Source organism: Microcaecilia unicolor, chromosome 5, assembly GCF_901765095.1.
Source record: "Microcaecilia unicolor chromosome 5, aMicUni1.1, whole genome shotgun sequence".
NCBI classification, from domain to species: domain Eukaryota; kingdom Metazoa; phylum Chordata; class Amphibia; order Gymnophiona; family Siphonopidae; genus Microcaecilia; species Microcaecilia unicolor.
This window is the reverse complement of record NC_044035.1, coordinates 240359598-240373674: the sequence shown is the minus strand read 5'-3', so window position 1 is coordinate 240373674 and position 14077 is coordinate 240359598. Positions and strand designations below refer to the sequence as shown.

At 40.9% G+C, this 14077-nt stretch overlaps 1 long non-coding RNA gene across 1 annotated transcript in view; it reads left to right on the top strand.

Annotated features, from left to right (window-relative positions):
* LOC115470616 overlaps nucleotides 1–3249 on the top strand; it is a 324896-nt gene extending 321647 nt beyond the window's left edge. The window contains exon 4 of the long non-coding RNA XR_003942225.1: nucleotides 3105–3249. This is a non-coding gene — a long non-coding RNA (uncharacterized LOC115470616). The remainder of the gene's footprint in view (nucleotides 1–3104) is intronic.
* Nucleotides 3250–14077: the final 10828 nt, after the last annotated feature.

Sequence of the window (14077 nt, the reverse complement as noted above, 5' to 3'; positions counted from 1 at the left end):
ATTTGTTGCTTACTCTTGTAAAAAGTACAAAGACTATGGGGCACACACTGAAGTTATAAATTGGAGAAAATATTTTTTCACATTTAGTGTAGCTAGGTTTAGAAAGAGTTTGGACCATAAACCATTATTAAAAGCTGCTTGGGGAAATTCTCAGCTTATTCTTGTAATAGGCAACATGAAATGTACTTGTGACTTGGATTGGCCACTATTGCAAACAGAATACTGAGCTTGATGGACCTTTGGTCTGACCCAATATGTTAATTCTTATGTTGTTATAAATGCCAAGTTTGAGTTACAGTGAGGACATTTTAAATATTCCAGTATCTGAGACCATCACTTGCAAAAGAAGTGCTTATTAGTTTAGTAATTCTAGAGTGAAAAATCTAAGAACAGACTATTTTTAAAAATATGACCATGATCAGTGGTTTTATATAAGTGAAAACCTTTTGATTCCTGTGAAATATGTGCAACGATGAAAAATCCACAGATTCTGCCATTTTTACTATTGAAAACTCATTTCTTTCAATTTGGCTTTTGGACTGTAAATTATCTTCTTCTACTACTACTACTACTACTAATCATTTCTGTAGTGCTACAAGGCATACGCAGCGCTGCACACCATACACAAAAAGACAGTCCCTGCTCAAAGAGCTTACAATCTAGATAAGACAGGCAGACAGACAGAACAATTAAGGGCAAGGGAATAAAAAGCTGAGGGTAAAAGGACAGGGCAAGTGAGCAGTGGTTAGGAGTCAAAAGCAGTGGTAAAGAGGTGGGCTTTAAGTTTGGACTTGAAAACGGCCAAAGAGGGGGCTAGACGTACAGGCTCGGGAAGTTTATTCCAGGCGTGAGGTGCAGCAAGATAAAAGGAACGGAGTCTGGAATTAGCAGTAGAGGAGAAGGGAACAGATCAGAGAGATTTATCAACAGAACGGAGTACCCAAGTGGGGGAGGGGCGTATGGAGACACAAGAGTGGAAAGGTACTGGGGAGCGGCAGAGTGAATGCACTTATAGGTCAATAAGAGAAGCTTGAATTGAATGCGGAAACGGATAGGGAGCCAGTGAAGTGACTTAAGGAGAGGGCTAATGTGAGCTAATGTGAAGCCCTGCAGAGTACAGCGAAGATCAACTGAGAGGAGCGCGTCTGTGTGGGCCGCGAACACCGGAGTCAGAACAGAAGACAGCACTTCTGCTGGCGGGGGTTCGGGTGGAAGGGGCCTGGTGGCGGGTGGAACTGCGGCGCCGGGCCTCCCTGGAGGCCCAGGCCCCAGGAATTTTGTCCCCCCTGTCCCCCCCTCTCGACGGCCCTGGTTACAATAATCAAGACGAGAGGTGATAAGAGTGTGGATAAGGGTTCTGGTAGAGTGCTCAGAGATGAAGTTTTAATTCGGTTTATCTTCAATTCAGTTAATCTTCAATTCGGTTTATGAGTTATTCAGTTTATCTGACCAATCTTTTGCAATAGGAACAGGAAAGTGCACTTGCTAATTTATATTTATAAATATAGCTGAATCTGGATTTTAGATAAACATTTATAATTGGTTTGAGTCCGCTTAATGTTTGTGTTAATGATGACTGTCTTGAGTGCCTGAGCTTTACTGTCAAATAAGGGTGTCCCTTTGTTTTTATGTTCTAATTGTTTTATTTGCTACTGTAAACGGATTCGGTTTGATTACAAGGGAAACGGTATATCAACTGAAATAAACGATAAACAATATTTAGATAGTCCATATTATACAAATATAAAAGCATCTCAATCTCCTCGAGTGACTGTCAATTTTGAACTTATGTCCCCCCTCTCTTGGTGCAGTAATTCCATTGTATGTTACTAAGAGCCCTGTTTACTAAGCTGCGCTGTAGGCGCACAAATCTTTTAGCATGCGCTAATGATAGAGACATCCGTTATATTCCTATAGGTGTCTCTATCATTAGTGCACGCTAATTTTTAACATGCACTAAAATGTTTGCACGCCTACAGTGCAGCTTAGTAAACAGGGCCCTTGGTAAGCATGGATTTCCAGGCACTAAAAATTGAGAAATGAGAGCTTATTCTTTCTGTTAAATGAGTGAACAGGAAAGTTTACTTGCTTTAAAAAAATATATTTCTGCTTTCATGGCATATAGTTAAGCATATTGATACCCTGAAAATAGTAATATTACTTCTATCAAGCAGAAATATTGGTAATTATATTCATGACTTTATGTAAAGTGTTTGAGAGCGTGAAAGAAAAAAAACAGTCTAGCACTTAAAAATCAGTTAGAAATTGTCTTGCATTTTTACGAAGGGCTCAACATATTTTTAAAAAGCTAATGACCTACAAGTTACAGCTATCCTTTTCTAAAAAAAAAAAAAAAAAGGTACATAAGCATGGACTGAAGGTCCGTCAAGCCCAGTATCCAGTTTCCAGCAGTGTCCAATCCAGGTCACAGGAAACTGGCAGGATCCCAAAAGAGTACTAGATTCCAAGCTGCTTATCCCAGGAATTACTAGTGGATTTTCCCCACCTTTATAGCAGTGGAATGGAATGGGGAGTAACCTAATGGTTAGTGCAGTGATCTGAGAACCAAAGAAATCAGGTTTGATTCCCACTGCAGCTCCTTGTGACTTTGTCAAATCACTAAACCTTCCATTGTCCCAGGTGCAAAATAAGAGCCCTGTTTAGCATACGCTAACTCTAGAGACATCCATATATTCCTATGGGTGTCTCTAGCATTAGCACATGCTAATTTTAGTGTACGCTAAACACGCTAGCATGCCTACAGTGCAGCTTAGTAAACAGGGCCCTAAGTGTATATAATATATAAACCACTTTGATTGTAACCACAGAAAGGCAGTATATCAAATCCCATCCCATTCCCATTATGGACTTTTATTTCAGGAATTTGTCCAGATCTTTTAAGTTAGGACAATAACATAAGATGTTGATAGAATACATGTGTCTCCTAAACATGACCAACATTTATTTAAGTTATCCAAGGACAGATTTGCTAATTCATTTGGGGTCCACAATGTTCTATGCACAACAGAAAATAGATTAACAGAGGCTGACTTATACACCTGAACTGTTCATGACTAAAATATTTCCCATTCTTCTTCTGTTAGGTTTGCATGGAAGTCTTTTTCACAAAACGTTCCTTAATTCCAAACACAGATCTCTGTTGGAAACACTGAGCCTTCCATAGAACAAAGAGGTGATTTTTACTAAAAGATGTTAATACTTCTGTCTTCTCCTCTAAAGGTGAATACCACATGGTAAGATATGGACACACAGCTTTTATAGCATGTTTTAGTTGTATTGCGTACCGGGAAAATTATATTCTCATTGGAGTTGGCTAAAAGATTTAAGCTTATTGTCCTCAAGCAACTGGTTCAGATGCCATATGCCAACATACTGCCAAACTTTCCAGTTAATTATGCCATTATTAATCGGGAGTTTGGGATTATGTCAAATTGGCATTAACTTACTGAGGGGTCCTTTTACCAAGCTGTGGGAAAAAGGGCTCTGCGCTAGTAGCGAGGGCCATTTTTCTCAAGATCCAGGGCCCTTTTTACTTCATCAGATAAAAAGCCCCCAGACAAACATAGCCATGCAGTGGGGAGCCCTTACCGCCACCTACTGAGGTGGCGATAAGGGCTCCTGCGGTAAGCCGGTGGTAACCAGGCAGCGTGCGGCATTGCCCGATTACTGCTGGGTTACTGTCACGCAAGCCTTTTCCGGGTGTTTTCTTTTCCCCCCAGAAATGGCGCACTCTCAGGAAGGAAATACCACCGATGGTCTTATTGGGCTGGCGATAGACCCGATTTATTATTCAGTAAACCCATGTTGGACTTACCAATGCTTTGTAAAAGACCCCCTAAAGGAGGAGGATTGCTCTTTATCGAATATCATGATTATTTTTTTTTTAAGACTAAGTTCATAGCTACTGTACAAGTGGGAGCATGTCCCAGCATTTTGTAGGAACAACAGCTACAGAAAGCAGTTTATGGAGCAAATGAAATACACTTTCCCCATGATCAGCCCTAAAGGTTTATTAGCATCCAAGGAAGGCGTAACCCAGTTACTACCTTGCTGCAGCAGAAAAGCATTATGATTATTTAGCAAAGCCCAGAAATTCAGCTCCTCCTAAGGATTTAGAAAGTTTCAGCTTACTGAGAGGAAATTTACCATTCCATAAAAACTTGAAGTTTCTGTCAAGTTGTCTATAAATAATTTTAGAGGCAATACATTGGGTTATTATGTATATGAATGATGTAATCTGCATAGAACATTGATTATAGTGCCTAATATATATTTTTAAATAAATAAATAAAAATAGACTCAAATTAACCCAACCAAGAAAAATGAAAAGGGGTTGGTGGGGAATTGTGCTAGTAAACAGTTCAGTAAATCTTGTATATGGGGTTAAGTTTTTATAAAAACTGTATCTTAATAAGTTTGCCCATGCCAGTCCCCCAGATATTTAATACACTTAGAGGGGCATAATCGAACACGAATGCCCATCTCTATGGGCGTGTATCTCCGAGAACGGGTACGTGAAGGGACAGGACAAACTGTATTTTCGAAAAAAGTGGCTGCCCATCTTTTTCCGAAAATACGGTTTGTGCTAGCCAAATGCATCGTATTTGTGCGGATTTCAGCTGGGTGGTTTCGTTTTTCAGCGATAATGGAAAACGAAGGTGCCCAACTCAAAAACGAACAACTCCAAGGCATTGGGTCATGGGAGGGCCAGGATTCGTAGTGCACTGGTCCCCTCCACATGCCAGGACACCAACCTGGCACCCTAGGGGGCACTTTTACAAATTAACAAAAAAACAGTAAAAGAGCTCCCAGGTGCATAGCACCCTTCCCTTGTGTGCTGAGCCTCCCAAATCCCCCCAAAACCCACTGCCCACAAGTATACACCATTACCATAGCCCTAAGGGGTGAAGGGGGGCACCTACATGTGGGTACAGTGGGTTTTGGGTTTTTTTGGAGGGCTCAGCATTAACCAGCACAAGTGTAACAGGTAGGGGGGGATGGGCCTGGGTCCGCCTTCCTGAAGCCCACTGCACCCACTAACAACTGCTCCAGGGACCTGCATTTGAGGCTGGCATACAGGCTGGGAAAAAAGTTTTTAAAGTTGTTTTTTTTTTGGTGGGAGGGGGTTAGTGACCACTGGGGGAGTCAGGGGAGGTCATCCCCGATTCCCTCCAGTGGTCATCTGGTCATTTAGGGCACTTTTTTGGAACTTGTTCGTGAAAAAAAGGGTCCAAAAAAGTGACCTAAATTCGCGCTAAAAACGGCTATTTTTTTCCATTATCGGCGAAAGCCGCCCATTTCTGTTCGGCTGATAACCATGCCCCAGTCCCGCCTTCACCATGCCTCTGACACGCCCCTGTCAACTTTGGCCGTTTCCGCGACGGAGTGCAGTTGAAGACGCCCAAAATCGGCTTTCAATTATACCGATTTGGGCGCCCACGGGAGAAAGACGCCCATCTCCCGATTCGGGTCGAAATATGGGCGTCTTTCTATTTCGAAAATAAGCTGGTTAGTTTACCATACAAAAGCATATGGAGCCAAATTATTGTGTAATACATACTTGTTAACTGGAAGAGCTTTACATTCATTCTAATTAATTTTGTTACCTGAAATTGTCAAGAGCTCTTCTGTATGATCTAGGAGCTTTAGGGATAGAATATACTGCATATAGTGAAAGCTTTTGTTATAAGTGATTATAAGAAACCCCATGTATATCCTGAAACTAGATGTTGATCGAAACAAGGCTTTTTGGTTTCAGCCAAAATGGAATCTCCGGCTAAAATTCACTGCTCAATTCAAAACCAAAGCCAAAACCGGACCATCCCCTTGAACAACACCCACTTCCTCCCCTTACAACCAGATAGAGCCTCCCTTCCCCCACCTTGACCAAACAGAGTTCCCTCCCCCACTACTGTGACCGGACAGAACTCCTCTCCTGCACCCACTTGTGAGCCCCCCCCCCAGGCCTACCTTACACCCTGGTGGTCTAGTGGGCTAACCAGGGCAGGTGTGATCCCTAGTCAGTCCTGCCCCTGCCATCTCCACCATCAAAATGGCTGCTGAGACCTTCAGCGGCACTCTTGTGAGACTGCTGCTGAAGGTCTCAGCCATTTTGGCAGTGGAGACGGGAGGAACAGGAGCAACTGGGGATCGCTCCTGCCCTGACTAGGCCACTAAATCACCAGGGTTTCTAAAGTAGGCCTGGAGAGCAAGGAGATTTAATTGACAGGAGATGGTGTCATGTGAAAAGGCTGAAGCTGTAGCCATCATTTTGATACACTCAAAGCAAAGCAACTATTGGTTTATGCCAAGCCACGCATAGGCAGTCTTTAGTTCTAGTAAGCATTCGCTATTGTTTTGGTGACTCAATATGGCAGCAAGCTCCACCTACTGGCTTCAGGCCAGATAATGGGGCCAATCATGCTCTTGCCATCTCCTGTCAATTAAACCTCCTTACCAGGGAGGGCCTAGGGGTAGTAGAAGGGTGGCATATTTGGTCAAGGAGAGGAGCAGAGAGTAGGCGGCACTTTTGGTCAGGGAGTGGGGGTGTTTTGGTTTCAGCCAAAACATGGCCACATCCAAATTCTGGGCTAGTTTTGACTCTAAGCTGGAACTGAAACCTATTTGGTCGGCCTCTACCTGAGACTTATGAATAACAAGGGCCAGGGATTCTAGAGCAATATTAAGGGATAAAGGAAGCAACCTTTCCAGGTTCCTCTTTTTAAGAGAAATAAATAAGGTAGCAAACTAGGAGTTAACCAAAAGTTGAGCTTTGGGAGATCTGCCCAACATCTGAACCATATATACTGTATGAAACCCATTTTTATACCAAACCATTCCATAGTCTGAAGCAGGTAATGCCATTCGATATAACTGAATGCTTTTTCAGCATCCAAGGAAAGAGCAACCATTGAAGTTTCCTAATTCTGAGCTAGGTATATAAGATCACAAAAAGTTCTAGTATTATTCCCTGCATATTTGTCCTCAATAAATGCATTCTGTTATTAATATTAGTTAGCACCTTATTTAGCTGCTCCACCAAAATCATAGCATAAATTTGTGCTTCTACATTAAAGAGATGAGTCATTAATTATCCACAGAAGACTGGTCTTTACCAGGCTTGTGAATAACCATTACTTTAACTTTCTGAAATATCCCAAAGAATGATCACATGATCATGGAAATTCTGGAGCCCAGGGCTCATTTTGAACCAAGTAAGTTAATAGCTGAGACCACCACAATTCCTAGAAGAGAGAACATAGCACAAATTCACACAAGCTTAGAAAAAGAATGACTATTCTGACTCAGTTCTCCTGTAACAAGTACTGAAATTTGGATTTCATGACTCTTGCTATGCTGACCAACCAATATGAAATGTGCCAGCATCTGATATCATGGAAAATTTATATTTCCCAGGTCAGGCTAAAATCTAAATGTAATTGGCTCATCTTATTGTTTCTGATTGGTCAGATATATTAAGCACTGATTATCTGATTTCAATCCTTATATTTGACACAATCCTATATTTGCTATTAACATCATGTAATTACCTACAAGTCTATCCAAACAGTGCAAGATGGTGACATAAATGAATGCACTTATTTCCTCAAGCTATACACATAAATGATAAATTACATCAAAAGCTGTAATTTACGCAAGCACACCACACCTGAAGGAAAGGTGGGATATGGAGATATGATAGAGACATTTAAATACCTATAAGGTATAAATGCACAGGGGGGGGGGGGGGCGGGACAGGACCTATTTCCATTCTAATGGAGCTCTGGAATAAGAGGTCATAGGAGGGTAAAAGGGGGTGGTACATGATTTGAATAGCCTCAAAGTGGATGAAATGAAGATGAAGACTGTCTACATTTTTAAAAAGCATGGGACAATCACAGAGAAGCGCTATGGGAGTCAGTGTGGATAGCCATGTGATCTTTATCTGCTGCTATTTTCTGTTTCCATGCATTTCCTTATCTTAGTTAGTATATCAACCTCAGTATCAGATCACCTCCCACTTTCCTTATATTTATTTATTTATTTATTTGTTGCATTTGTATCCCACCTTATCCCACCTCTTTGCAGGCTCAAAGTGGCTTACAATACATCATGAGTAGTGGAAGAGTGTTAGTAATATAAACATTTAGTATTGCATGATCTTGGTTAGTATGATGATAAAAACAAAGTAGTACTATACAAGCAGATTTTAAGAAACAGTTCTGATATTAAATAGGTGAGTTGTGTAGTGTATATTCACTTGGGTTGGTCTTTTTGGTATGCTGTTTCAAAGAGATGGGTCTTCAGTAATATGCGGAAGTTCGTTCTTTCATAGATCGATTTCAAGTTGCGCAGCAGTGCGTTCCATAACTGTGTGCTCAAGTAGGTGAAGTTTGACGCGTGCATTGATTTGTATTTCATTCCTTTACAACTGGGGAATTACAGATCAAGGAATGTGCAGGATGATCTTCTGGCATTCCTAGGTGGTAAGTCTATTAGGTCAGACATGTAAGCTGGTGCATCTCCATGGATAATTTTATGAACTAGTGAACATATTTTGAACGTGATGCGTTCCTTAAGTGGAAGCCAGTGTAATTTTTCTCGTAAGGGCTTGGCACTTTCAAATTTTGGTTTGACAAATATGAGTCTAGCTGCAGTGTTCTGGGCTGTCTGGAGTTTCTTGATTATTTGTTCTTTGCAGCCGGCATATAGTGCATTGCAATAGTCTAGATGACTAAGCACTAATGATTGTACTAAGTTACGGAAAACACTCCTTGAGAAGAAAAGTCTTATTCTTTTTAGTTTCCATATTGAGTGGAACATCTTCTTGGTTGTGTTTCTCGCGTGGTTCTCTAGTGTTAGGTGTCGATCACTGGTGACTCCAAGAATTTTTAGAGTTTTTGAAATAGGAAGGTTTAGAGTTGGTGTGTTGATGGCGGTGTATTCTTTCTTGTTGTATTATCTCTTGCAATAGGCATGGCAAGATTTAAGAAAAAAAAAAGAATTAAAAAAATAATCCATTCACATTCATATTTTATTATAAAAGAGTGTTGGGAGAAATTCTTTAGTCCTGTTGCATTGATTATGTGCAGAAGAGATAAATAAACACTGTGTGTGTGGCACAGACCAAGGCTGCATTTTGTGTTCTTTGAAATGTTTATACATTCTTTGGTGCTGTTTGTATTGCTGTTTGTTGACTGTAAATCTCCAACCTGTAAATGTTTGTAATATATATATTAGAAGCAGCAGCTAATTTTGAATACACTTAGAACGGGACTTTTATTTTAAAACGTAGGCTCAGATAAACTGATTTTATCAGTTACTTGTACACTGTGTTCACCTATTGTCCTAGATTAATTTTAATATACTTTGATAGGTACATAGCATTATATAAGATGAATCACATGCTTACAAGATTTAATAATCCAAAAGAATTTACAGTCAAAAGAGTCATATCAGCAAAGTGAGAGGTAAAGATGGTGCTTTAACTTTGGTCTCCAGGTTTCATAGCTCATTGCTCAAACCTTAAGGTAAAGTAATTTTCAAGTGCATATTCTTACTTATAATAATTCAGGTAGATTTATGAGAAGGACTATGTATTAGATTTTATTAATTGGGCTGATGTAATAAGCTGTGGTAAAATCACTTTCAGTGTAGTTAAGTTTTTACACACAAAAAATGTACGAATAGCATAGTGGATAATTCCATAACAGGGCACCTAGGATAAAAACACTGCAGCCAGACTGATTTTGCGCAAGTCAAGATTTGACAGCGCAACACCTCTTTGAGAGAAGTTTCACTGGCTCCCCATCAGAGAAAAAATTAACTTCAAAGTCCACACAATGATTTACAAGATATTACACGGAGAAGCCCCTACCTACATGAATCACCTTATCGACCTCCCAACCAGGAACAGTTTGAAGTCTTTCCGTACTTACTTAATCTACACCTCCCCAACTGCAAAGGTGTTAAGTACAAATCCCTCTTCGCATCAAATTTTTCCTTTTCAGGTAGCCAGCTTTGGAACGTTCTACCGAGACCTATCCGTACCATTAACGGCCTTTTGCCCTTCAGGAAAGCACTGAAGACCCATCTCTTCAAGATAGCCTACCCTAACGATTCAACCTAACCAAAACTTGCCCACATGATTCTCATTAACATTTGTTTTACATTGTCCATGTTCCCATTATCCTTATTGCTACCCCAGATACATTCCTTTCCATCTTTCTACACCTACCTCCCAACGCTCAATTCCTTCTGCACCCAATTCCTCTTATGTTCAATTTACTTATCCGTTAACCCCATTAATTTTGTGTTCACGACAAACTGCATGCTCTTTTACAAATTTGTAATTCTTTATATTGTTACTATGTGAGCCGCATTGAGCCTGCCATGTGTGGGAAAGCAAGGGGTACAAATGTAATAAATAAATAAAATAAATAAGAAGGCAAGCAGGTGCCTGCTTCAAGTCTATTCCATAAGGAATAGTAGGTTTCTATTAAATTGCAGGAAATACGCTTATATTCACTGCTCTCTGATCCCAGAATTGGTGGCCCCCTCCATGATTACATCCCCACCCCCATGCCAGCTTCTCCAACCCTGGTGAAATAATTTGTACCCCTCCCCTGACATCACCCAACCCCCTCCCCCCACACACAAGACACCATCTGTCCTGAACCAGTGAGATCACCTGACTCCACCACTACAAGGAACCATCTGCCCTAAACCTCCAATATCACTTGACCCCCCCCCCCTCAACAAGAAACCATCAGCCTCGAGCCCCTGACATTAACAGACTTCTCCCCCTACAACAATGCAGTATGATACTCACACCAGCAAAGAATCCACCCTTGGAGGCCCCCATGTTTGGCATGAGCTCAACACATGGCAGACTCCCACATCCCCTCCCCCCCCTCCCAGGGCACAATGCCCACAAAACTGTCCTTGTCTGGCAAGCCCCCCTTCACTCCACACCCTTTTTGACCCAATCTCCAGGCTTAGCAGGGGTCCTCAGTGACTAGTTGGGTGGGAGCAATGCCCACTCAGTTCTGCCTTGTGGTTCCAAGGTCTCAAAAATGGCCACTGAGACCTCTCATCGTATTATCCTAGTATTATCACCAGAAGTCAGGCTTCCATATATGGGCATTTTTTCCATATATGCAAGCCTGACCCCCTAGTAGTAATACTGCAATATTACCACTAGAGGTCTCTGTGGCTATTTTCGAGACCTGGCAAACATGAGGCGGAAGTGAGTAGGCTTCGCTCCCACCCCACTAGTCTCAGGAAACTCCTGCTAAGTGTTTGATATAGAAGGAAAATACAATCTTAATAGAAAGAGAGAAAAAGCAGTAGAAGAGACTAGAAGACCTGTGTCAAAAGCCAGACAACACTAGTCACTAGGGACACATGGTGCCTTTTTGTGAGGGGGGTTAGGTGTTGTCAGAGGAGGGGGTTTGCCAAACACTCAAATAGAAAATCCCAATCTCACTGGTATCAATCAATGAATACCCCACAAAAAGCCAGAAGGCACTAGTAGATTGATAAAGTAATGACCACTGAAAGGTAAGATATTGCATTTCTTTCATTAGACCACTCCCTCCACTGAAATAAAGGTGCAATAAAGTGCAATAGTGTACTAAATATGCAGCTATAGTTAAACCTTTTGTGCTAATCACACATATTAATATAAACTCACTACATGGTGAAAAGAGTATGAAAAAGTACTTAACTTGTGAGTCCACATCCAAAAACTTCAAGAACACCTAGGGCTCCGTAGAAAGCCAAACATTTCCAAGTAGAGATCACGCCTGACTCCCCTACTTCAGAACGCCTGATGCCGCAGGTTTCAGACTGGAACTTTTCTCAGGGACTCGGGTGAGGGCTGTCTCACAAAAATCAAATCACCATGCTTAATGAAATCCACTCCTGTAGTGCTTTTTTACTGGCTTACAGGGTTTAAGCATTTTTTTTGCCTGGGTTGGGGAAGCTATTTAGGGGGGTGAGGATGTAAATGGGGGGGGGGGGGGGGGCTCGCAACACAGATAGCAGATATGTTGGAATATATATCAGCCCCTACAAGTGCACTTAGACGTATACATTCCAATGTCCTGGCTTTCCAGTGCAGATGTAGATTCCCTATGTGAAATAGGCATTGCACATCTGTAATGCTGCCTTACCTAGACCACGCCCTACATTTCCTTGTCGTTTGGACAGGCAAAGCTTTCGCATGTCTGAATGGTACCTGTTCTGAAATCCCAGTTAGACATCTGGGCCTCTCCAGACATTTAAATTCTGTGATTTAGACACAGGGATGTTTCTAAAATAAGGTCCATAATTGACTAGAATATCACCATTTATGTGTGTTCTTGCCACCTAAAACTAAATGATTTTTTTTTATAGAATTGCCCCTTAAATTGAAATTCAGTTCAATCCAGATTAATTAAAAAACCGCTACCCTAAACAAATTACCCAAAACAGTGTACATACAGATCGAAATATAAAATAGAATTCGCAAGTTATAAAAACATAAGGAAAGTCAACACTGGGGCTTCTTTTACAAATACGTGCTAATGATTCCTGCGCAGCAAATGAGAGCCCATTTAATTCCTATAGGCTTCCTCTCATTTGCTGCACGGGAATCATTAGCATGGCTTTGTAAAAGAAGCCCTTGATGTCCTAAGCTCTGAGGATCCCTTTTACTAAGCTGCGGTAGGGCTTGCTTGCGTGCAGTATGCGCCAAAACAAGGCTACCACCAGGCTAGCATGCTCCCTGGCATTAATTTTGGATTTGATTGACACGTGCTCATTCCGGCAGTAGTTGGCAGTTGGCGCGCATTTAATGGCTGCCATGCGTGTAGCATATGAACCTTTACTGCTAGATCAATGGGTGGCGGTAAGGGCTAAGGCCGTAAATAGGCACGCACTGGTTTTAATTTTAGCGCACACCCATTTCCCGTCCCATTGAAAAAATATCTTTTTTCTCAGACGCAGTAAAAAATGGCCTGGCGCATGCCAAAAACACTACCACAGGCCACTTTTTACTGCGGCTTAGTAAAAGGACCCAACGTTACAAATAAATCCGGCATACATAATATTCCTCATTAAGGATAACAAAATAAAAACAAAATAAATGAAATGAAACAAGCAGAACAGCTCCAACATAAAAAAAGATTTTATTGTGATGAGTTAAACACCAAACAACCAGGCCTTTCTAAGTACACAAGAAAAACAACTCTTTCTTGATAAACTATTCCACAGAGCAGGAGCCACACTGAAAAGGTTCTTCGTTTAGTTTGGACTAATCTAGTTTTACAAAGTGAGGGTACCATCAACAACCTGTCCCTAGTCTGTCATAAAGCCTGTAACAGTGTGTAAAACATGATCTTAGGAGAGCTGGGGCCAAGCTGTTTCAGAATTTGAAAGTTAATGTTTCTATCAAGATTTATAGCTGTATATTGTCTATGTACAATTGGTAAGATATTTTAAGCTTTTGCTGGTTAATATTCAATAGACAGCAGTCAGCATTTCTTAAATTCTAGCCACCACTAGCTGAATTAGTCCTGGATATTCAGTGCTGGCACCTATCTGGGTACCAACACAACATCATGGGGGATTGGTGGTGCCTAGAATTTATCAAATTTATCACACATGACTCAAGTTTCACCAATTTTCTTCTCTATCAAAAAGCTACTTTCTAATTCTTATAAAAATATCCCACATCTCATTAAAAAAAATTAGTGCTCAGAAAATGCAGTATGACCAAAATTGAATTCAAAGGTCACTGTTCTCTATCATCGCACCAAAGCAGAATGTTCATATATTTTTTGTTCCAATTACAAAATCCAGATTTTCTGAAAAACAGGAATTTATCTTATATTGAGTTGTTCATTCCTTATATGCACTGTTGAAGTGCTTCCAATGCCACAAGGAGCAATAGATGATAGATACAGTGCTAAAATAAACATTCCCCAACTTGGATCCTAGTTTCACCTGTGAAGGCTTCTTCAGGGGATTTCCTACAACACAAAATATATATCTCAAGCAATAGATAATTAAA